General features: G+C 38.5%; 1 long non-coding RNA gene across 1 annotated transcript; it reads right to left on the reverse strand.

Moving 5' to 3' along the window:
- Window positions 1-1,622: 1,622 nt before the first annotated feature.
- LOC143974910 (uncharacterized) lies at window positions 1,623-23,607 on the reverse strand. The gene is made up of 3 exons (XR_013272297.1): window positions 23,265-23,607; window positions 7,285-7,381; window positions 1,623-3,807 (listed from the first exon to the last, which is right to left on the reverse strand). It is a non-coding gene; the product is annotated as an uncharacterized LOC143974910 (long non-coding RNA).
- Window positions 23,608-24,748: the final 1,141 nt, after the last annotated feature.

Below are 24,748 nucleotides of genomic sequence, written 5' to 3' on the forward strand. Positions count from 1 at the left end.
AGCAACAATAGTGTTAGTAAATAAAGTGCTAGCTGCATCAATCAGGATATTTGTTGTGTCAGTTGTAGACTCATTGCATGAAAGAACACAAGCAGCCAGGACTGAGGAGTAGCAGAGACTCATTTATACTTGCTTCCCCCGCTTGGCGCCTATTGTGGGAGGCAGAGGGCATATATCACTATGTCAGGGATTGACTAATTTGACCCGGAGACTGGATCTATACAATCCATGTTGGAAAATGTGGCTGTTGGATTACTCTATGGCCCAATTGCAGAGAAATAGTCCCACACAATTTCACTGCAGATGGTAATATAGTAGATTTTTATGCAGGTGCTTTTAGGGCATGGAGATTTTTTTGGGGGGAGCTGTGCAAGAGATTTCGGGAGGCTGGTAACAAGACAGATTCAAATACTCATGATGCTTATTTGTAAATATACTTTAAAGTGTTACTAAATCCAGGACCCTGCATTCACTAAATCTGGTCTCCCGCAGTACACAGAACATGAAAATTTAATTATTTTAGTAAATATAAACTGCTAAGTACCTTTTCTTATCAGCAGGATATAGAAGTCTTGTGACTTCTATTAGTGTCCAGCCGAGCACTGGTTATAGCTTATAAGGGGAGTTTTCATCCTCCTCTGACTGTTCTATGAGTCTACATGGGCCCTGACTTTCTGTCTGGACAGTGCTGATTGGCCCCGTGCTGATCACATGCACCCTCTCAGCGAAAAAACTCTCTAGCAATACACACCAAACAGAGCATGTGCAGAGTGCCTCCAAGGCTCTGTTCTATCAGCAGATAGATTGGAGACAGTAAAAGAAGGGAAGGATCAGAGAAGACAGAATCAAACAGCCTTTTTACACAATGCAGATGATTAACCCCTTAGGTTTTACAGTGAGTATAAGAAGCATGCTTTTCTGCATATACAGACTGATTTTACTTTTGGGGGATTAGTAACACTATAAGATGGAATGGCAGAATTTTCAATTTCCTCTAAAAGCGGTGTTCCAGACGCAAACATTCTTATTTTTAAAAGTTAGCAGCTACAAACACTGTAGCTGCTGACTTTTAATAAGGACACTTATCTGTCCAGGGAGCCTGCAATGTCGCCCCTCCCCCCCCCCCCCCCGAGGCCGATCCATCCATCAGATCGGGTGAAGGCGCTGCCATTGTAACTAAGGAAAACTGGCAGTCGGGCTTTCAGGCCCTACAGCTGGTCTCCTACTGCGCATGCAAGAGTCACGCTGTGCTTTCTGAATGGCCCCGTTGTCTTCTGGGACACACACAGGTCCCAGAAGGCAGTGGGGGAGAAGGAGGAAAAAACGCACTGGGTCGTGGCCAAGCTAGCATGGAAGTATACTATGTACTTCAGAAAAGGTAAAAAAAGAAAAAAAAATTGTTATTCTAAAACGAGGGATGGTCTTTCCTGTAAGACCAAGTTGTAAAAGTGGCTGGAACTCCACTTTAAAGAGCTAAATAGGTGATAAAACATACCAATAAAAAAGTATGTTACTAAATCCATTTCTGCCCGTGTACTGTAATATCAACACATAAAATTAAAGTGCAGAAAAGAATTAAAAATATTTCTAAACATTTACAATTTTTCACACCATTTACCATATAAACTTTGATATTGTGCTTTTATTCCGTGCAGTACGTTTTCATATACATTTTACTGGATTCAAATATTATTTTTTCTTACTGTAATTGCAACATGGATATGTATTTTGAATGCAAACTGAAATGTAAATAAAATGTAAAGCCAATAAATTGATAGTAGCAGAATGCTCTATGCAGAAGCATTACAGTATATTTTGCTTACACAGAAGGAGGGTGCTTTATTGAATTACCTAGTAATACCTGTTTATATAAGCTGCATACTTCAGATAAGTATTCAGTGGAGGAAAAAGGTCATCATATTGAAATCAGATGCGCCTGTGCTCATAATTTCTCTCCTCTTCCCTGTTTTCCCGAGGACTAGCAACACGCCTTTCCTCCTTTAGTTGACATGATCCAGTGAAATTATCCAAGCTTTTGAGATACTTTCAGGAATACATCAATGATTGCTTGACTTCACAGCAAATAAATCTAATGTGAGTTGCAGTTGTACAGTAGAGAATTGATACAAACTTACTTTTCAAAGACACCCAATCCTGCCTTACCTGCTTCTCATAAGATAATGTCGGCTTCTTCAAGGCATATTAGTGATGGCTTTACAGGAATTTGGCAAGCTTAAAAGTTAAAATATAAAGTGTTAAATGCGCAAGCACCCTTGATTTTAGTTCTCATTTTTGTAACATTTTATTATTTTTATATGCTTATTTCACTTTTATAATGAAATTTGTGGTGCAGTTAGGGGCATAAGTAGTTTACAACTACTACAGTGTAAAGAAATTGAACTTCCTTAAAATTACATATTTGTAGGTATAATTAGGGTTGCCACCTGTCCAGGATTCACCCGGACAGTCCAGGTTTTGAATGATGTGTCCGGGGTTCAATCCGCCTGAAACCCGAACACCATATTCAGACAGGAGGGTAAGGGGGCACTATGCATGCCACATTTCTAGTCTCTTTGAAGCACCCAAAAGATGTCCCAGGTTTGTTAAAATCCTATAGTGTATGTTAAAAAATAAAAATAAATTGCTGTGCGCTGCTAAAGTGTTCAGGTATGGCTTGAAGAAAAAGTGGCAAAAAAAAAAAAAAGTGGCAACCATAGGTATAATGCAGTTACCTAAAGCCTTACTGAAAAAGTAGTATTCTGAGTGATCAGCACCGTCCTGCATATGAGCAAAGACAGATAGTACATTCAGCATATCCCAGCCTCACAGAGATGACTGTAGAGCTGCTGTATTTCAAATTCTCACATGCACAGTGTGCTATTCCTTGTCCTCTAATCTGTATATGCACAGTGCACTCTCCCCTCTCATGTTACAGTAGCGAGAGAGAGTAAACTGCACATGTGAATATTTGTAGACCAGCAATATAGCAGCTTTATGCTCATTCCTTAGATGATGGGGGCACAGTCAACTTACCATTCATCCTACCTTATATGCAGGACAGTGCCGATTGCTTAGAATGCCACATTTTTGGCCACGGTTTGCAGAAGCCAAGGAAGAAATACAACACTGCAAATTGTTTTATAATGGTGAACTAAACTTTTAATGTTCCATGTAGCTTATGTGTTGTGTTTAATTTTCAATTAATATAGCAAGAAATTCCTCTGTAGGGGAGCTATGATCACTTGGAGAATTTTCCCATTCACCACTCCTGAAAGGACTGAATAGCTGTACCCCCTGCAAGGTGCAAAGATGCTAAAGTTCATTCTGAACGCACATACATCACTTCAATATCCTGCAATGACCAGGGATCCTCAAACGACGGCCCTCCAGCTGTTGCGAAAAACTACACATCCCATGAGGCATTGTAAAACTCACAGACATGACTAGGCATGATGGGAATTGTTCCTGAACAACTGGAGGGCCATAGCTTGAAGACCTATGACTTAGAGGCTCACACATTGAACCACAGCACACATCAGGGGCACCAAACATGAAATACACCAAGAAATATGACAGATCCAAAGATTCTTCAGGTGGCCATAGCTCTTTGATAGAACAAAAATTTCAAGAACGCAGGACAAGTGAATATAAATAATCTTCTATTCCAGGGACGTGGATGCCTTTCCTTTGGCTGTAAGAGGAGTCTAATGGAAGTGTCCTCACAGGCTATTGAAGAGGAGCATCCTGACTTCGGAACATAACAGGAGGCCACAAGCGAATCACCGATCTTCTCAACTGAAACAGGTGCTGTGGGGAAGGACACAAAAGTTAAAATAGGTTTTAGAAGTTTTATTTTAAATTGCAAATGGATATGAGCATGTGGGGTTAGAGGGGTTGGGGTTTTTTTTTGCCTGCAAATTGGGTTAAAAACTTAAAAAATGTAAGAGAAACACAAAGCAGAGATCCTTTTGTAATTTCTATAAAAAAAAGTTACCTCTGCTGATTTATATTCCTTGTCTGGATTGTTGCTTCTTATAGTAAAAAAACATACTTTTGTTTACATTGAATAGTTCAGCTTTCACTTCCTCCCAGCCTACTGCAACTGAAATATATCTGTGGCTCATGCTAGTGATGATAGTGATGTTATCCACTCAACTTGTGTCTATTTACAGAATGGCTTGTATTTTGTGAATAGTCAAGGAATGACTAGATAGATAGATAGATAGATAGATAGATAGGGTTTAAATGATCACACTACATCATTTGTATTTAATAGGCCCTTATAACTTAAGTAAAAGCTACATTTTAGTGATTTTATTTTTATTCAGCACCAAGGATGGTACTTATAATGAATGCACAATGTCCCTTGCACTGGTGGCCGCTGTGTTGCTTGAAATCTTCAGTTTTCTGCTCCCCAAGTACACTGGAAGATCACAGCTGTGGGGGTATCCAGGGGCAGCAGACTGAAGATTTCAGGCAACAAAGCAGCCACTAACACAACGAACATCTCTATCATTTTGACTCATTGTAAGTACTGTATGGTGCTGAATTTAAAACAATGGTGGTGCAGCTCCAGCTGTATTTTTGTGCCTGTTTGGATGTATGCACTGTAGGTCTCAATAGGCCTCAACACTACAGTTGCATCTCCATCTCCTTTTCCTCCTAGCCATTAACAAAACATGCAGCCCAGGCTTTTATATATCAGTGTGTGTTGTGTTAAGGCAGCTCATCAAAATCAATGGGTTGCACTATAGTGCATTACTGAGCATTTCAGCATGCTTCAATACATGTGCTGCCATGGTGTGTTAGGTTGACATTCAAAATGAAGGGCACCATAACGCAGCAAGGAATACAGTGCGCATAACCATACATTGCAGTAACATGTTTCCACAGTGCATAGCTATAAATGGGCCCCCAGGGTATGACTACTAAATTTTGGAAACTATAATAAAGCCATAAACAGGGCCATTTAACCACCCTATGTAACCGTTTATATAGCTGCTGGGGGGGAGGAAAGGCAAATACTATCAAACAGGGTTTCCCAAACTTTCTAAAGGGCTAGTTAACTTACCCTAAGACTTTAGGTGGGCTATACTGAAGAGGAAAATGTATTGGTGTCATTGGGAATAAACAATGCAACAGGCTCGGTGGTCAGCGGTAGTGAAAAATGACCAAGATTTGGTTGTCGGCAGGAATAGAAAATACCCTAACATCTGTTGTCACAGAAGAGAGAGAAGATATGCCCCATCCTTAGTGTCAGTGAGAGAAATAGTGCCCCAGTAGCCAGTTAAATGCATTCAAAGGGCTGTAGTTTGGTGGCCACTGCTATAGAGTGTCACATGAGTCTGCTGGGACTACAGACATCACATTCAGGGAGGCGCATTACCAGTAACAGTGGCAGGGCTTTTGGATATCTTCACAGGGAAGGCTTATACAGATAATAAAATAAAATACAATAAATGCACATATAATATTGTGGGAAGATTTGCGTTGAAATGAATGGTCTGGTGACAGGTTCTCCTTAACTCACAAAAACGTATGAACCTTTGCCTCGGTGCCTTACGAAGCATTCATAAGGAATTCTCTTTAAACACCATGCTGATATTTAACTTAATTTTAGCCCAAATTTGCATTCAGGAATGTTAAACATTTGAGAATGAAGTGTGTGTTTTAGAGGCTAGAAACAGAACTAAAATTAGCCAAAGTAAAATTTAACTTTATCTGTCAGAGTTACATCTAAGAGAACAATTTCCATATGTTGCTTGTCAGGATGATAAGTGTTTTAAGGGGAGTTATGGGCCATGGAACAAAAAGCAAAAATGACTAATGGCAATGGAAACCAAAACCATGTTCACTATTGTCAGTAGGAAAGCTGCACTTATGTAGAATGTAAATTCTCACTTTTCTGTATATAAAGTATATGAACTCCTTTAATGTGAAATATTTTCCTGATCTATCTGCTTGCAACATTTATATTTAAAGAGGAACTCCCACGTTACAACACCACCCTTCCTGGGGCCCTCTACACTTAAATAAAATAAATACATAGTTACTTTTTTTTACAAGGGTCCTCTGGTCAGGCTGGATGAATGGCATTGACAATCATTCAACCCAGAAGAATGTCGACAACAGACATCTAGGGGTTGATTTACCAAAAATGGAGAGTGCAAAATCTGCTACAGCTCTGCATAAAAACCAAAGATTTTTTTTGATGAGGCTTAATCAAACAAGCTGAAGTTAGAAGCTGATTGGCTACTGTGCACAGCTGAACAGGTTTTACACTCTCTAGTGTTAGTAAATCAACCTCATAGTGTTCATCACAACTAGTGGTGAAAAGGAATTGTTTTGAGGGGACAGTTCCAGGATAAAGGTGAGTGTTCCAGCAAAAGCTCATTTTATGTATTTAACTTTTATTTGTCTATTTTTTTCCTGAAGTCTTGCTTTGAAGGTTACTTGGGCAGACAGAAATAACAGATCAGCAATTGCTGAATTATCTTCAAGGTGCAATATTGTTTTTAAGACTTTCATCCTGATCCTGACATTACAAGCTAGTGCATCCATAACCTGCATGCAGCCAGTGAAGTCTGAAAGAATGAACTCCTTTTCTGTAGACTTGTATTAGATTAGTAATCTAATAACTGACTTGTATTGCTTGTGCCTGCAACTTTAAAGCACTTTAGCAATGAAAGTCCCATATATTTATTGTATTCACAGGTTTACTTCAAATAGACCGGTATCACTTAATGAGAAGTTTGGGAATAAAAAAAACAAACGTACTTACTTACTCACCTAGGTGAATGCAGCATTGATCCGATGCTGCATCTGCCCCTCGCCACATCTAATACCAAAAACGGAGTGATCAAAAACCGCTGGTCCCTCAGTTCTCGGGTCCACTCTGAGCACATAGTGGTGACTATTCACTGCTCTGCCCCTCCAGTGTTTACTGGAGCGCTGGGCTATGGGGGGGGGGGGGGGGGGGGCTGGATCAGCTGTCTCAGACTCTCAGCAGGGCACTGAGAGGCTGAGTCAGCTGTCGGTCCAGGCATCTGGGTGGATCCTGACATTAAAGTTGGGATTTCTCCAGAATCTGGACTGGCTAGGTGAAGCCAGCCAACAGTGGAACTTAGTCTGCTGTGCGCTGACTATGGATCACAGAAGTGCAGAATTAAGTGCACTCCTGTGACCCACAGGTGAAGTAAAACAAAAAGAGAAAATGTTTGCCTGTCCTGTTAGTGGCAGCCACATATAGTCTGACACTTTATCATCCTTATCACTGGAACTCACCTGGTATAAATCCCCAACTTCTGGGACATCACTGCCGCCAGCTGCTTGATTTACCTTGCCTGCATAGTCAATGTGTTATCTTCCTCATCCTCAATATCTGAAACAAGTAAAATTATATATATAAAGCCGCCCTGCATAAAAAAGAATAAACAGCAAAAAATAAATCGCAACCAATTTTATTTTATCAGGAAAAAAAGATAAAATATAAATAAATAATAAAGCAAGCAAAGGGGGGTGGCAAGTGAATGTAGCCCACCACACTGCAGTAAACTGTAAAGTATAACACTGTATAATAGCAATTAACTCTACCTGCACACAGACTGTTAGCTCTCCCTAAACTATGCCAACATACTGACAGATAGCTGTTGGGAACTAACTGCAGCACAGCTTTTCTGTAGAACAATTTTGTCATGAACATGCACCACTGTTTTGACATGTTTATGTCCCTCCAGAACTGACCTTATTCCGGATAAAAATGTGATAAGCTGACAAAATCCATCCCAGACATTTGCTATTTTAGATTAGATTGATTAATTTAGTGGTGTCTTCACAGCTAATAAAGACAGTAGCCTATACATACAGTCACTTCCGGTTCTGAATTATCAGCCAGATCAGACGGCAGTCATCCTGTGTTTGTGGGTACATTTTGGACTCATGCACACTGGGCTTTAGATTCCCTCCTCTGAACACCTTTTACTCCTAGCAGGAAAAAGCTGCCTAAAAAACGTGCCTAAAGTCACATATTGCACACATGTTTAGAGGAGTGCTAATTTTGGCAGCAAATTTTGATTTAGTTTTAGTATCAAACCAGTGTTTTTATTTATCCACAACATACAAATCACAGGAAGTTTAAAATATATAAACACAATTGCTACATAGTATATAAAAGTTTTACAATACACTTATAAATATTAAAATAACACCAGGGGTTCATTAAAATGACCAAAAAGAAAATGATCATCAAATTACAGTTGATGTCCATAGCAGTCATTCCGAAGAATAAAACTGGGAAAAAGCTCTAATTTTGTCACTCTAGTTGCAACCCTACTATGACTTAAACAGGTATAACATACTTGTGAGTGTGGACCCTTCATGCACATGTATATCTGGCATGTTGCTTTGGAAACATTTCTATTTGTTAAATTATCATTGGTGAGCTGATTAAGATGTGGAACATTTTACTATTTCTTTTTTTTAATAATACAAACCAACCAGTATTTTTTTTTGCACAGCATACAAATAAATAGCAAGGACCACGCCTGGTCAAAATGTTGGGGTTATAGAGGTTGAAAACATTTCTCTTTATCAATACAAAAGCGTCATTGTGATTGGATACACAAACACCAGGGGCGTTAATGTATACCCAGAGTAAATAAGAAAAAGCAAATAATGTCACTAGATAGGCAAATAGTGGTGATAATCTGAAACATTTTGGAATTAATCCAACTGTTAACTGTTAGCTGGCCTCAAACTGATCGAAATGCAGCCATTTCAGCAGAAACTGGCTGAATTCGGATCCATCAAGTGGCAGGCTGCTTGTTCTGAAGGCAATCTATTGATCACCTATAGTACAACCAGCATGTCTTTGTTTTCTTTTTGTATATCTCTGCCAGTGGCAGTGATCATTGTATTATGATGGTGGGGACCGACCTCCCCCTGCCGAAATACAATAGCAGTATCGGAGTGACTGCCTGTGTTGATGAGGGAAGGGCCACTGTTAGAAATCATGGGGCCCCATATAGCCAACCTGAAAGGGCCCCCTTTAACCCTGCCCTTGACCCCACCCCAGACTCCTCCCCTGACCCAACCTCTGCAGATTTGTCACATATGCACACGCGTTCAGGATTGTGCATGAGTACAGGGGGACAGAGGCAGTTTAAAACTGTTTTCAATTTTATTTTATTACAAACAAAATGTACACTGTATCTTTCATTTCCTTTTGTATCTCATTTATTGCTATCAGAAGGGATGAACAACATCCCTTCTGATAGCATGGGGTAGTAACAGGTCCTCTTTCTGGAGAGATATGGGGTCTATTACACCCCAAATCTCTCCTCCGGCCTCCAAAGCAGCTGATCAAACAAAGATCGATTTGATAAGATGTTTGTTTAACCCAATAATGGCTTTCTTACATGAGATCATGTAAATAGGAGGAACATCAACAGTTCCTCTCAGTGTGTCCCAGGAACTGGATGATGCTGCCCAAATCCTTAATTGCACGGGAGAGCAACTGTGGTGAAACCCCCTTCCACTGCCTGCAAAAGTAAACCAGGGGCTTCTTAGCCATTAGGATTACTTTTACTTTGTGCGGACTCATTGGGGCTAAAAAATTATATCTTGATCATTGCTGCAGCCTTGTATACAACCAGCTTGTTGGGTTGTTTTGGTTAGTGCTGGCTATAGATGGCAAAACTAATCATTGTGTCATCCAACTGGGAAGGCTCCCCGTGCTCCTTGCTGGCAGAACACAATAGCGCTGTTGGAGGGATTTCCCTATCAATACCGACTGTGTTGATGGGTAAATCGAGCAATTTTCCACCACCCATGGTGGAAGTAAGAAATTTGCTTTATCTATGACCTGCTTTAGACAGTTGTCACTGGAACAGGTTTCTCCATCCCCTCTCTTCCTGTTACAGTTACAACTGTAAAATTTAGAATTTCTATCCTGGCGACATTGGTCACCTCCCCAGTGGGTAACCTCCCCAGTGAGAAGAATGACAAAAAGAAACCCAATAATTCTAAACCCCCAACGAAATACAAAACCAAAAAAAATTTACTGGATTTAGGTACACTTTATACGGTTACATTTTGTATGTGAAGCTTTTCGCATATTTTTTGCATTATTTGCTGTCATGTTCCCAGGGATCTGTTTGCGTCAGCAGGGATTTCACCATATGAAACTCTTCAATATATTTTTGCAGCTTTTCACTATCATATTTTACAAGTTCATTGCCCACAGTATTAACTAAACATTCTTTATGCTGTAGAACAACTGTAAAAATTTTATACATGTCTCAGGTAAACACATGCAAAATGTATTGTCTGTCGCTGCACTTAGTGTGATGAAATCTGGCAAAAAAGGACATTTATATTACAATGATGAACACTCTATTAAAATGCGCACTTGATTTATTGGTTTATCTAGCTTATTCTTTCTTTATGTTTTTTGGACTTTATTTCAACCTGACCAATTTTTTTCACTGTTAAATCATATTCTTCTAACAAAGAAATGAATTATGCATCAACTGAATGGCTATATTAATTTGTCTTAGCCCTTGTACACAGAATCAGACATTCCAATGGAAAATTTCCGATTGGACCATGTTGTCGGATAATCCGACAGTGTGTGGGCTCCATCGGACTGTTTCCGTCATAATATCCGACCGACAAAGTTTTAGAGCTGGGCTATAAAATTTTCCAACAGCATGATACGATAGGACTTTGTCCGATTGTTTGTAGAGAATTCCGATCGGACAAAGTCCCGTCATAACGAAATAACGTCATCACGTTCTGAACGATCGGATTTTCCGACAACTTTGTCCGACTTTGTCCGACCGTGTGTATGCAACACCAGTTTCGGACAAAATCCATCGGACGAAATCTGACGGATTTGGTTGTCAGAATGTCCGACCGTGTGTACAAGGGCTAAGTTAGCCTTACTTCTCCCTTTCCCTTTAAACTAGAGGCTCTTGTGTGCAGGGCACACCTGCGTTCTTTGTTACATTATCATAACCCTTTCATGTTTATTTTGAGGTTTCTCAAATTGTAAAAAAGCTACAAAACATGTTGCCACAGTAAAAAATAAGCATTGGCATGTGTCAGTTGAATTGACAATAATTATATGACTAAATGTCATACCAACATAAAAGGACATTGTTTTAAGAAAAAAAGGCTTTTGTTGTTATTATAGGCTGACTAATGCACAAAAAAATAAACATTTTTTGTGCATATTTTAAATCTATTACTATTTTAATAATGTAATTCTATCTGACAATTACACTATTGAAAAGATGGCACTGCGCTTCCCATTGCATCACAAAATGAATGAATCAGAAGCAGGGATATGCTTGCACTGCAGGTCCATAGGTGCCGCTTGATCTCCAGCAAGGAGAACGGTGAGCAGCACATTAGTGACATCAACAAAATCCAACTTCAAAAATCAGGAGGCCAACAGTCAGAAGGCTTAGATGGTCTTACAGATATGCAAAAAAAACAAAAAAAAAACAAAAAGAAAAGATCTCCCTAAATACTGGAAGTATTCTGTCGTTTCTCATCATGAATTTAAGTCTAAGCCCTTATACACACGGTCGGACATTCCGACAACAAAATCCGTCGGATTTTGTCTGAAACTGGTGTTGCATGCACACGGTCGGACAAAGTTGTCGGAAAATCTGATCGTTTGTAACGTGATTGCGTTTTTTAATTATGACGGGACTACGTTCAGGCTAGTAGCCAATAGCTTTGGTCTAGGAATTTGATCTGAGCATGCGTGGCACTTTGCCCGATCGGAATGCTCTACAAACGATCGGACAAAGTCGGATCGGATCATGTTGTCAGAAAATGTTATATCCAGCTCTCAAATTTTGTTGGTCGGACATTCCGACAGGAAAAAGTCTGATGAAGCACACACACGGTCGGATTATCCGACAACATGGTCCGATTGGACATTTCCCATCGGAATGTCCGACCGCGTGTACAAGGGCTAAGGGTGATTAGCAAGTATTCATTTTTGAGCTCAGATTCACGTGTAAATCACTGTTTTGCTCAGCCTGTTATGTTCTTTTTATTGTGGACTAAATTAAATAAATGTGTCAGATTTTGGAAATGCCTGTAACATATTTTTAAAGATACTCTGAGGCAGCCATCCTGATCTCAGCTGCGCTACCTACAGAGGTCCTGCTCTGGAAGAAGCAGGTAGTTAGTCAAATCTGAAAAGTCTCACTTACTTGCTCCAGGTCAATGACTGACCAGGTATTGAAGCCAGGGTCAGGATGACAGCACCAGAGATGAGAGTCTACAACTTAAGAACCAAGTCAGAAATGGCAACTCCTGCTTTTCTCATACCAGTTCTCTTTAAAGTGGCTGTAAACCCTTACATATACCCTTACATGAAGTGATTGGGCTCAGGTGATACACAGAGATGAAACAAATCATTCTATATCATTAGTACCTGTTTATCTGCAGCCATCACTTCTCTACATCTGTTCAAAGTGCAGAATTTATACAGCTTGCCTGAACTTACAGAAAGCAGAGGCTGGGGACCTGAGGTTACACTCTACAGAGCTCAATGAGGATAGCTGAAAGTTGATTGGAGGGATGGGACACGCCTCGCTTCACACAGCACACAGGAACAGAGCTGAGACTGTCAATCAGACCTTGTCACCTTGTGAACATAGATAGATAGAGGGATATGTTTGTTCATATTTCCAGCCTGAGATTTACAACCACTTTAACCTCCCTGGCGGTATGATTATTTCTGATTTTAGGTGCTGAAAGCAGTGCAATGTTTTGCATGGAAATTTGGTGTTTTATATTGTAGGCCTGTGATTCTTAGGAATAACTCACTTAAATCTGTCCAAACAAGAATCTAGTAGGCATCCCAGGTATGATAAAGTTTGAAACACAAAATCATAAATTATAATATAATAATAAACTATAAATAATTATAACAAATAACAATATAATAATAATAATAAAAATTATTCAATATGTAATGTAATCAAAAACACTGAAATTTGCTCAGTTGCAGAATTGTCTCTGTCATTAGATTTAGAGTTTGATGATGAATTTGCCCACAAATCATTATCGCTCAATTCTGCAAGTGATTCTAATTTATTATCGCTGTTTTCTAGCTGGTCTAAAACCACTTTTGACATAAAGGGACATTTTTTGGTTGCTATGGACAATCTCCAAATTCCAGGCAGAAAAAAACAGTATTTATAATATAAAAGTGCATGCAGGGACTGGACAGACCACTAGGGACAAAGGGGATGTGTAATTTTTTTATACAGTGTACTGTATGTGTACTGTGTTTTTACTTTTTTGAATTTGGCGCCAATCTCAGATCTTCCGCGCGTCACAACGTCGCAGGGAACGGAGCTCAGCGGCACTTGGCACTGTGTGAATCGAGCGAGGATACAATCTCGCACACACAGCGGGGAGACAGTGCAGGATCAAGGGTACAAGGTAAGTAACGTTTCCTGTATCCTGCGATGCAATCTCGAGTCTGGCTCGGGGTTACTGCTAATGGTACTGAAATTCCACCCCGAGCCAGACTCGAGAATACCGCCAGGGAGGTTAAAGTGGTTGTAAACTCTAAAAAAACAACAACCTGCAAGATAAAGGTATAATGAGCTAGTATGCATTGCATACGTATGAAATACTTAACTTATATGGAAGCTGTTGCAGTGGTCGCTGTACAACCCTGTGACTGGCGACATGTCTTGCAGAGTTATTTCCGGGTTTGTGAGCTCTGGCAGTCTAATTGCCACAAATGCTGCCGGAGCCCGAGAACCCAGAATAGTGTAATAGCCACAATGACGTCAATCCCATGCTTGCACATGGGAGCCGCTGGTTACGGCACAGCTCCTGAAGAAAGGGCACGAGCAAGCCATTTCTTCAGTACACATGTGCCAATGAGGTTGGCACATGTGGATACAGTTAATCTCCTAAATGGTGCAAGTTTAGGAGATATTCACGGTACCTACAGGTAAGCCTTATTTTAGGCTTACCTGTAGGTAAAAGTGGTATAACAGGATTTACAACCACTTTAATATTTAATCAATGACTATGAGCATAGAACATATGTTAAATTGTAAATAAAATAAGTCCTAAATAAAAAGAGAAATATTAGTAGATGACAAAAGACTAGCAGTTAGACTTATCGTATCTCTGTATGCTAACTGGCCTAATTCATCTTCATGGTAGATTAACTTGATAAAATGTTGACCTGATATAGGCTTAAAAGATTACTAGTAACAGTTTGGAAATGAAAGCTACAACATGCCATGTGTCAACACTCTAATGATAACATTAACTTAGCAAGACCCTTACAAGCTGGTTTTAAGCCTGCTTAGCCTGATTTGGGTTTCCAGTGTATAAATTATGTGAATGAGTTCAAATGGAGCATTTTCAATTTATCCAAAAAAAAGGTCACATCTAGAAAGGCTTATTGGCATTGTGATCCACCCACAATCACCTTAGTGAAAGTGGAGACCTATTCTTCTCCACTATTTTTGTCTGGTTTATTTTTAAGTTTTACTGGTTAACATATATGCTGTTTCTCACTCTCTTCTTTCTCCTAGGGCTCTGTTATGTCTGCCACTATTTTCATCTGATTTTTTATTTTTTATTTTCTTTAACAAGCAGAATAGTTCGTGATACATGATTTGCATCAGCTTGAGATAATTGTAAAACGGTGGTACTTACACATATTGCTGATTCAGGTAGTTTATGATATTTTCAAGAAGCCATGGCTTACTGTTTTTCATTACCTGCCTAAGCACGTTATAGAATACATAGTTATATTTATGGATAATTTGTTAAATTTGTAAATATTTTACACTTCATTTCTCATTTTAAGCATCTTGGGAGTCTTCAATCCAGCACAATAGTTAATTGCTGGCTTTAAAACCCTAGTTGGAGCTGGAACATGGCTTCTAATACATTCTATTGAATTGAGGAAGGAGAGAGGGAATAGAGACATGTCATAACTATGGCTTCCTCGTCAATCAAAATGAAAAAAAAGTAGTTATCTGTGAACCATGCAATGCTTACTATGGTTTATTCAAGTAGCGTGAGCCAAAGGAAGGTAAGTATAAGCTGATGGCAGTGAAACCAATAAAGTCAACTTGTTGCTTTATCCAGATTTGGCAAATTGCTCATTTTAGGCTGATCAAGTCAGCTTCTATGTCTCTTCCTATTTACACATTTATTGGTAAATCTTCTTTACAGTGTGAAAAGATCCAGGAACTGCTACTTCCAAAACCAGTTGCAGAAATTTTTGGATTACTTGAATGATTCACAATCTGATTAAACTTGCTGTGCAGGATATTCAAAATAAATCCTACTTTCCTTTTAGGTGCACTGCACGATTATTGCAATGAACACTTAAAGGTATTGCATGATCTTGAGCGAAAATGTAATATCCTGTATACAGTGAAGGACAGATGGCAATGAAGCAGGTCATATGCACTCTAATCAGTATAAGGTATCACAGGGGGCACATATGTGTAAAGTGCACTTTAAACTACAGTTGTCAATCTTCTGCAATCTGTATAGTATAGTGGATGATAAGAAGCATATGGTTTTCAAACATTTCAACTGTTGACCAATACCCAGGACCCGACTTCCATCACTGGAGCTTGTAAACAGACAACCCAAGCCAGCACTCCTGTGCTGGGATCACTCTTTTTATTGTTTTACCTGTCCTAAAGAATATTGAAGCAATGGGAGTAATTTCCTAAAAGAGCGGAGAAAATTCACTTTGCAAATTAGTTTAGTAAATAGGGTTAAAGTTTGTTCACTTGGAATACCAAATCATTTGCAAATGAAATTTAAAAAAGCTGAATTTTTGCTAGCATATGAAGGGAGCGATCATCACCAGAACAGGAAAGCACTTTCAGTAATAAAAACCTTAGTAGATGTTTCCTTGCTTTGCCAAAAATGTGTTCTTGGAATTATAACCAATGTTCTTTTATTTCAAAACTATATCTCCCTAAATATAAAATAAATAATTGCTTTATCTATAAATCTAGAAATTTATTGAATAAAATATCACAGTAAAGATGATACGTTTTTAAACTCACAAAATATAAAATATAATATATTATACTTAGTGCCAGGGAAAGCCCCAACAATTGTGAAAATGTTCAAGTGTCCATGCTTTTTTATTCCACAAATCTAATATCTCCACATTGCAATTCGTGGTGGATTATGATATAAGGTAGATCAAGCGATGTCCTGGTCCCCAAACCATCCATGGAGATGCTAAAAAAGTTTCTTCACGTTGATACGATTCATAGTAACTCAATTTCAGTGTTGCTAGTCTTTAGACCAGCAATGGTAGAAGCAAAACACATAATGACTCTTATGTGTGATTGCATTAAACTGAACCCATGAACAGAAAACAGACCTGGTCTGGTATACTTAACCCACTGTTACCTCCATTTTTTTCACCCATCTAGATGAAAACTTACCAATCGATTTGGACCTATGTACAGTATATATACTGTATGTTGTATAACATCTATTAGGCCCCTTTCGCACGGGCGGATAGAATTCAGCTTTTAGCTGCGGAAAGATTAAGTTATCTACCGCAGCTAAACTCAGACAATGCTTTCCTATGGCCCCATTCACACACTGGTAGCAATGGTTTCGTTACATGGAGTTTTGTGCGGTTAGAAAAAATAAATTTGACTGCACCCAGGACCGATTTATTGCAGCTTTCTGCACATAACTGCAGGTAATCGCAGTATACTATTCCCCCTGCGGAGTGCGGATAGCAGCAGCAACAAGGAAAGAAAAACAACAGGAAGCACATCTGAAATGGCAAGAATGTTCCAACGCAGCTAAACACAGCTAAACACAGCTGCATGTAAACCCAAGTAAACGCAGATAATTGCAATATACAACTGGAAGCGATTGCTGTGCCTGGAGTCTTGGAATTTCAAAATAACAAAACATGCTTTTAACAGTGGCAGAACAGCCGCCCATGTGAAATAGGCCTAAAACATTGTATAACTTCTCTACAGGCTTGCAGTTTTCTCCTATGTTAAGAATTCCATCAAGCTGTCCATGCTGCAATAAAGCTTATTTACAAAACTCACCAATTGCTTTGGACCTAGGAACAGTATATATACTGTACGTTGTATAAAGTCTATAAAGCATTGTATTACTCCTCTTCAGGCTCAGCAATTTCCTCCTTTCCACTCAGTATATTTTTCTTATAGAGAAAATATATGTTAAAAATTCCACTATGTTGCCCATGCTGCAGTAAAGCTAATTTACTACAAAGGTTACCTTGTCCAATGCAACAGTCAAGGGCTAAGTACAGTACCAATAGCAATCCACCATCATCCATCCAATGCTATTCTAGCATTATGTAAGGGGAATACTGATTGGATGCTATAAGTTACTACCCTTTCTGTTTTTATATTTTGGTCATTTCACTGTACAATGACAAGCCTGATAGGGTTGGGTTGGCATTCAATTAGGTGCCAGATGTGTCATGGAGAGGAATGCTTCTGTGTGCACTATAATTCAGCAAGCTCTTATTGCAAAGGATTTGAATGCATGCATTAAAATAGAGCATGTGGTTGAAAAATATTATGGGACAATCAGATTTTGCCAGTTTCCCTAAATTTACATTATACTATAATTTCTAGAGCACAGACAGGAAAGATGAACTGCATTAACTCAGGAATTCTATCCCTGCCCATTTCTAAGAGCATTTTTTACTATTATATTTTTATTCAATTTTATCCATTACATTCGGCAGATTTATTAAAGTGTTTGAAATTTATAGCAGTCTACTTTAATTGTCATGCTTAATAAATATATATTATTTTAGGCTACAGCTTGGTGCACTTAAGGTTTTGCGTTCTTTCCCAACTTCCCATTTTACTGACATTATATTTATTTATTTTTGGCGTAGATGTGACATATAAATTATTTCAAATGCTGAGATCATCATCTAGTTCAGAAAACTCGGTTGCTGATTTATACTATAAGGGAGACTAGGTTGCTGATTTATACTATAAGGGAGCACATAAATGTGATAAGTGAAAGGAGAGGAGATAAATTATAACGCACAATCTTAGTAAATCATTCTAGCCTAATATATTTAATTTGCGTGACTGTGAATATTTTAGTGTATATTTTGGAACTTGAATTGCTCTGTAAATGCAGTCAGATATTTTTAATTAAAGGAGAAAAAGGGCATCAGCCCACCCAGAAATTGTCAAGTAATGGATATGTGTAAATAGTTTGAACCAAGATGCTATACATGAGCTAAAATCTCAATCTCTTTGGATCTCTAGGAAACCTTGTTTTAAAGACCATGTTGGCTTCATCCTGTTCATAAGATTGTTTAAGGACGCTTTCACAGCAGAAATCCCTCCTGATCTATTTCTTTTTACTGCACTGCAGCACACATTGTGCACTGTGGTGTGCTGTAGGGCAGGTGCATTCTGTATTTGTGTCGGGGTGCCATTCAAAATGAAGGGCACCAAAATGCACCATAGCATGAAGATATGAATTTTAAAGGAAAACGCTTTTAAAAAATGCTTGGCGGTCATGCTAATGTTTCAGCATTGATACTTTCTTAGCTAAGTTTCTTACTGAAATGGAACAGGTACAAAATACAGAATTCTGCCACTTTTCTGCCACTCATATGCTACGTGTTTTTTCCAGGTTTATGTATCAGATAGACTGAAGCAAATGTCAGTCAGGTATCCATTTTTTTTCAGAATGAGGACAGCAATGACAGCCCGCACATTTCTCTCATGCCATGTGCACCCCAGCCACAATGTGCAAATTGCAGGAAATGTACAGAATAAATATCACCAAACAAAAACTGTGGCAGCTTACCAGGTGTGAGTTGAAAAACATGTAAGGTGAATGGTCATACCTGTCAAAATTTTGTAATTGTTTTCAGCCACTCTTGTTACCTAGGCCAGATAGCATAGCTAAGTCAGTGACCTTACTTTTCTCCATTGTAGTTAAGCAATATGGTTTAGTCACCAGGCTGCTCTAGTCTGCTAATTGGACAATAAGTAGGAGTAGCACAATGCTCTAGTTGCACCTATTTGGCGGAAAATGCTGACCCTCCCAGTGTAGACTCTACTATGCAGGAGTATAAAGGAGGCTGGTATCTAATATTTGAAATGTTCTGTTTATGTTGGTTGGTGAAAATACATATGTATTATTGCAAATCTGTAGTATGGGGCACTAAAATATCCAGCCTCTTTGTGGTCGAGATCTGCTCATGTGTGAGCAGCACAAAGTTGTCCACTTATGTTACAATTTGGTTGTAATATCTTTTTTAATTTTGATATGATTTATGCACAAAAATAAAAATATCTTACAGTTAAAAACATAATCGGAAAACAGTTTGAAAGAAGAGATTGGAATGTGTGCAGTCAGCTTATAATCTGTTTACATCAATTTAGAATCTTGCCACTAAACAAATCTATTACATACCAGGTCCTCTAATGTTTATGGCTATAGTTGGGTTGTAATTAGTAGCTCATATGTATAAGCACTCAAAGAGGGCCAGTATCCTTTCTCCTTCATGCTCCTTCATTTGTTGGAAGCTGAGTGGAGTTCCATGAGTTTACAACTCTGGCTCTTTAAAGCCTAGTAGCAGTGTAGTTGAGACCAGCCAGATTACCCCGTTTGTCACTTGCACCGAGCAGAACATGTAGCAGGATGGCTATGGGTGTTCTGTGAGAACCAGTATACATAAATGCTCATAATCTTACTCCAGCTAAGAGTATGCATAACCTGAACAGATCTTCATTCTATAGACTCGTACACACTAGTAGTTTTTCTCGGTTCAACCCAGCAGGGCTGAATTAAAAAAAAACTGACAGCTCAGGAGAAGCCGCTGTACTAACACTGGATAGTTAGACCCCTGCTGTTGTATTGTGTTTTAACAAGGGCACGGTCCCCCCCTCCAGAACACTACGGTCAGCGCCATTGGGAGCCTATTGGCAAACCTTTTTCGGTAATGCGCCTTCGACAGAAGAACTATGTTAACACAAGGGCTGAATGTCGGTGGGTTTCTATTGATGCCGCCCGACATTCGGCCCATGTGTACTAGGCTTATGTTCTCAACATTGTAACATTTAGATTATTCACTAATGCCTCCTATACGGTATCTCACAAAAGGGAGTAACCCCCCACATTTTGGTAAATATTTTATTATATCTTTTCATGTGACAACACTGAAGAAATTACCCTTTGCTACAATGTAAAGTAGTGACTGCACAGCATGTATAACAGTGTAAATTTGCTTCCCCCTCAAAATAACTCAAAACACAGCCATTAATGTCTAAACCGTTGGCAACAAAAGTGAGTACACCCCTAAGTGAAATGTCCAAATTGGGCCAATTAGAAATTTTTCCTCCCTGGTGTCATGTGACTCGATAGTGTTACAAGGTCTCAGGTGTGAATGGGGAGCAGGTGTGTTAAATTTAGTGTTATCGCTCTCACACTCTCGTACTGGTCAATAGAAGTTCAACATGGCACCTCATAGCAAAGAACTCTCAGAGGATCAGATGGCCTAGGCTATAAGAAGATTGCCAAAACCCTGAAACTGAGCTGCAGCACTGTGGCCAAGACCATACAGCGGTTTAACAGGACAGGTTCCACTCAGAACCATGGTCAACCAAAGAAGTTGAGTGCACATGCTCAGCGTCATATCCAGAGGTTGTCTTTGGGAAATAGCCGTATGAGTGCTGCCAGCATTACTGCAGAGTCTTTTTGCCTTTAGTAAACCAACCCCTTTGTGTCTTGCTGAAAAAGCTGTACACTCACTACTTTACACTGTAGCAAAGTGTAATTTCTTAAGTGTTGTCACATGAAAAGATATAATAAAATATTTACAAAAATGTGATGGGTGTACTCACTTTTGTGAGATACTGTAGATACCAGCTATGTGTAATTTCCAAAAACAGTGACTGGTTTTAAAGATCTGTCCTTGACCTGCTGTGGCATAAATTACTGGCCCCCAGTACTGACCAGCAAAAAATATTTTCTTTGCCTGCTATACTATTTTTTGTTTTCCAGGTAGTTTTTGCAATTAACTTTTATCGGGAAATATCTAAAAACACAGTTGAGTACAGTTTATAATACTTTTTTTTATGTGCACTAACAATTACATTTTCAGGACAAGCTCTCGGGCCTGTGTTGTTACAATAGTGCAGGAAGGCAACTGTAATTACCTTAAGCATGTAGGAAAAAATATATTAAAAAAAATATTGTGTTCAATAAGTACAGTAAGTCATACTTTGATACTAAGGTGGTAAAAATATATCAGGTTATTGTGCAAAAACAAGCACAAAAAAACAACAAAAATTAATTTTTCAGCAAGGCACAAATGGGTTGATTTACTAAAGGCAAGTACAAATGCAGTTGCTCCAGAGTTTAGTAAATGAGGCAAAGCTTCACTTTGCAAAGAACACCCAATCACGTGCAAGGGAAATTAAAAAAAAAAAAAAGCATTTTTGCTTGCAAATGATTTAATGATGACAGACCGCAGAGCTTCTGCTCATTTACTAAGCTCTACAGTAACTGCTCTTGCATAGTGCAACTGCACTTTGCCAAGTTCACAGTGTATTTGCCTTTAGTAAATCAACCCCAAAGTACTTCTTTGATCTCAGAGTGTGAGGCTATGGAATTTCAATGACTTATGTGCAACATTGGCTACTTTACTAGAACTTACGATCGGAACAATGACCGATTTTCAGGAAAATTGTTAAAAATTTCAAATCATTGCAACTTTTATTTTTATTATTACAAAAGTTATAATTTCGTCAGATCAGAGGAAAACATTTTCTGTCTATGACCAGCTTAAGACCCAGCAAATCTACCAAAGATAATGATTTGCCTGTCATTGTTGTGATCTCTGTGCCAGCAATCTTGACATGATTTTTTTTAACCTGAATTAATTCTATAGTGGCCGGATCAATCCCTGTCTATGGGAAAAGAGAAGGATCAATCATTAATAGCAATGATTTTCCATTGTGTTGAGAATTACTTTTGTGCACCATGTACAAATTTCAACATTTTTATGCGATGCTAAGAAAATAGTCACCAGGTAAAAGGATAAAAGAAGTTGAAACTATGGTGAAGTACTTTGCTACTTTTATTTCATCTTTCTACATGTTATAGTTTATACCCATTTAAATAGGAAAACATTTTAATAGACCTATCTGCTATATAATCCTAACAACTGCAAAGTTCTAATTAACACATAGACATGTGCAAATCCTATGATACTTATATCCAATTATCCATAAAATTATGTATTTACTGAACTTAACAATGCTGGATGCTGAGAAAGATGGTGATGAGAATGAGAAATTGTTTCAAAAATATTATAGCGATGTAATGCGATGTCAGTGCAGTCCACACAGATGTCACAAGGTAACATTTACATAAGATAGCAGCTTATTCATACTAAAGCAAAGCACTATTAAAAAAATGTAAATAAAAAATAGTGGTGAGAATTGAATTGACTAAGATGAATTTGGAAATTATTAATGATTTTTTTGGTGCTGTTTTTTCAAAATGAAAGCTATGCACATCGAAATTCTCCTGAAACAGAACGCATTTTATTCCTCTGCAGTTTGTCCATCAGGTTTCTCTCTGACAACATAATCCAAAACTAATCCTCAGCATTCAGCTTTCCTTGTTGGCTCTCATGCAGGCTGCTTAGACAAATCCTGCTACCTGTCAGCTCTTCTGAATGTGCCAAACAGGCAGCCAGGTTAACCCCAAGGGAAACTAGGAGACCTTGTGACTTAACCCCTGCTTCCCTCCTTAAATAATCCACTGTAAATATATGTTCAGACCAGGGATGGTCCACTTCACATTTGTTTCATAGACAGCTCTTAAGAAGTGAGGATCTGGGGATCATTGCAGCTACTGTGCTGATATTTCAAAGCCTAGTTTCAAACAGTAGGCGATAGGAGGATTGGACACAGTGATAGGTCTAAATCCCTTGATGCAGTTTGTCACCTTGATGAGTCCTGTATATATCTCCCAAATCAGATAAACTCTCATACACTGCCAGTTCACTTCTAATTCAATCACAATGTTAAAAGACCGCCCATTTATTCTTTATTTATGTGCAAGAACCACCAAGCACCAGAACTAAAAGTAATAATAAAAAAAGAAATAATAATAAAAAAAAAACAACAGGATTTAAAAAGAAAAACAAAACTCGTAGAGAAATCTCTGTCCAAAATACTCACTGTTCTAAGCCTGGTCCTCATTGGAATTCAAGTCACATCTTACTAGGGGCTGGTACAGCATCCAGAAATCCACAGCAGAAAATAACTTGCAAAAGCACGGTATACCAAAGAACACTTGAAAGCTCTGTTAAGCTACCCACAAGAGAAATGCAATAAAACATCACTCATCTCCTTTGATGTGTTCAAGGCATATTGTCCAGGTTAATATCCAAAGAGAGGACAGGGAAGTTAATGTACAAGCAGAAAAGCCTTGGTTTTGCCACTGGCAATGTCCATTGTGACTTGAGATAAGAACATTTATTTTACCTCAATTAAATGTCAGACATTCTCCTAAAAGAAAGAGAAGGCTTGGTGCCCTCCCCCCTTCTCTACTCACTTTCTGCCCCCTCCTTACTTTCACACATCTAAAGACATGCAACACATCCTATGAGTATCACTTGTCAAAAGCTGCTTATCAGCTCTGAATCTTTGATTGAGAATGCATCAATACTTTTATGGTTTTTTATTTTTTATTTTATCACATAGTAATGTTGCTGGTATTCGCAGACCATTTAAACCTTTAAACTACCCTTTCAATTTCATTATACTTTATAATTTATTTCCGGTGTGTTTTCTAATAAATGATCATTTACTGTAAAATGCAGGCCTATGTGCACATCAGCATCATACTATCTACAGTACAGGTGTTTGTTTAGGCTTTGGCTGCAAAAATGTAATACTAAAGGAATATAGACTGTTAACTTGCTAAAGGGAATGCCCACTGAGCTAAGTAAGTAAGTTGAAGGCTGGATTTCATTTATAAATGACACATAAAAGAGTTGGTAGCAAATTATATTTTCTTAGTATTTGTAAACCACTAAAAATATGCATTTGCTGTTTTTTTTTTTTTTTAAACATGCTCCTCTTCCATATAATATACCAGCCTAGACCTCATCATAGAAACAAGACTAGCGTTAATGGCCCACTGTACACTTCCACACCTTTCATGGCCAGGTAGCAGTATCAAAGTTTGGCGGACTAGAAAAATAGGTATATTTACTAAACTAAACCTAAAGAAAGGAATAGGTACAAAAGCTTTATTTATAATAAAATAACACACACACATTGCATTCTCCATCATCCATCAGAAAACCTTGTGAAAAGTTACAATTGAGGAGGTCAATTTCACCACTATAGCACCAGTTATGAAATGGTATGTCTCTTCTGGGAAAAGTCAACAGTCAAAGTCAACAGTCAAAAAAAAAAAAAATGGTTGCTTGTTTGGCGGCTTAAACTGATTTCCATGATTAGGGGTAAGCTCAGCATGTTTGGCCGTTTGTCTGCTGAGTCCCTAGCAACCAGTGACGTTAATTGGTCCATGAATTTGCTGGTAGGTAATCTCTGGTCATATAAATAGAGTGTGGGATGTCAGCTAACATGGGCCATGGTCATAGACCAAATTATGTGATGTCAGCCCCATCCCTTTATTTATGTTTCACGTGACA

Source organism: Lithobates pipiens, unplaced genomic scaffold (assembly GCF_037356315.1).
Source record: "Lithobates pipiens isolate NorthernLeopardFrog02 unplaced genomic scaffold, aLitPip1_a1.2 Scaffold_13, whole genome shotgun sequence".
Classification (NCBI taxonomy): Eukaryota; Metazoa; Chordata; class Amphibia; order Anura; family Ranidae; genus Lithobates; species Lithobates pipiens.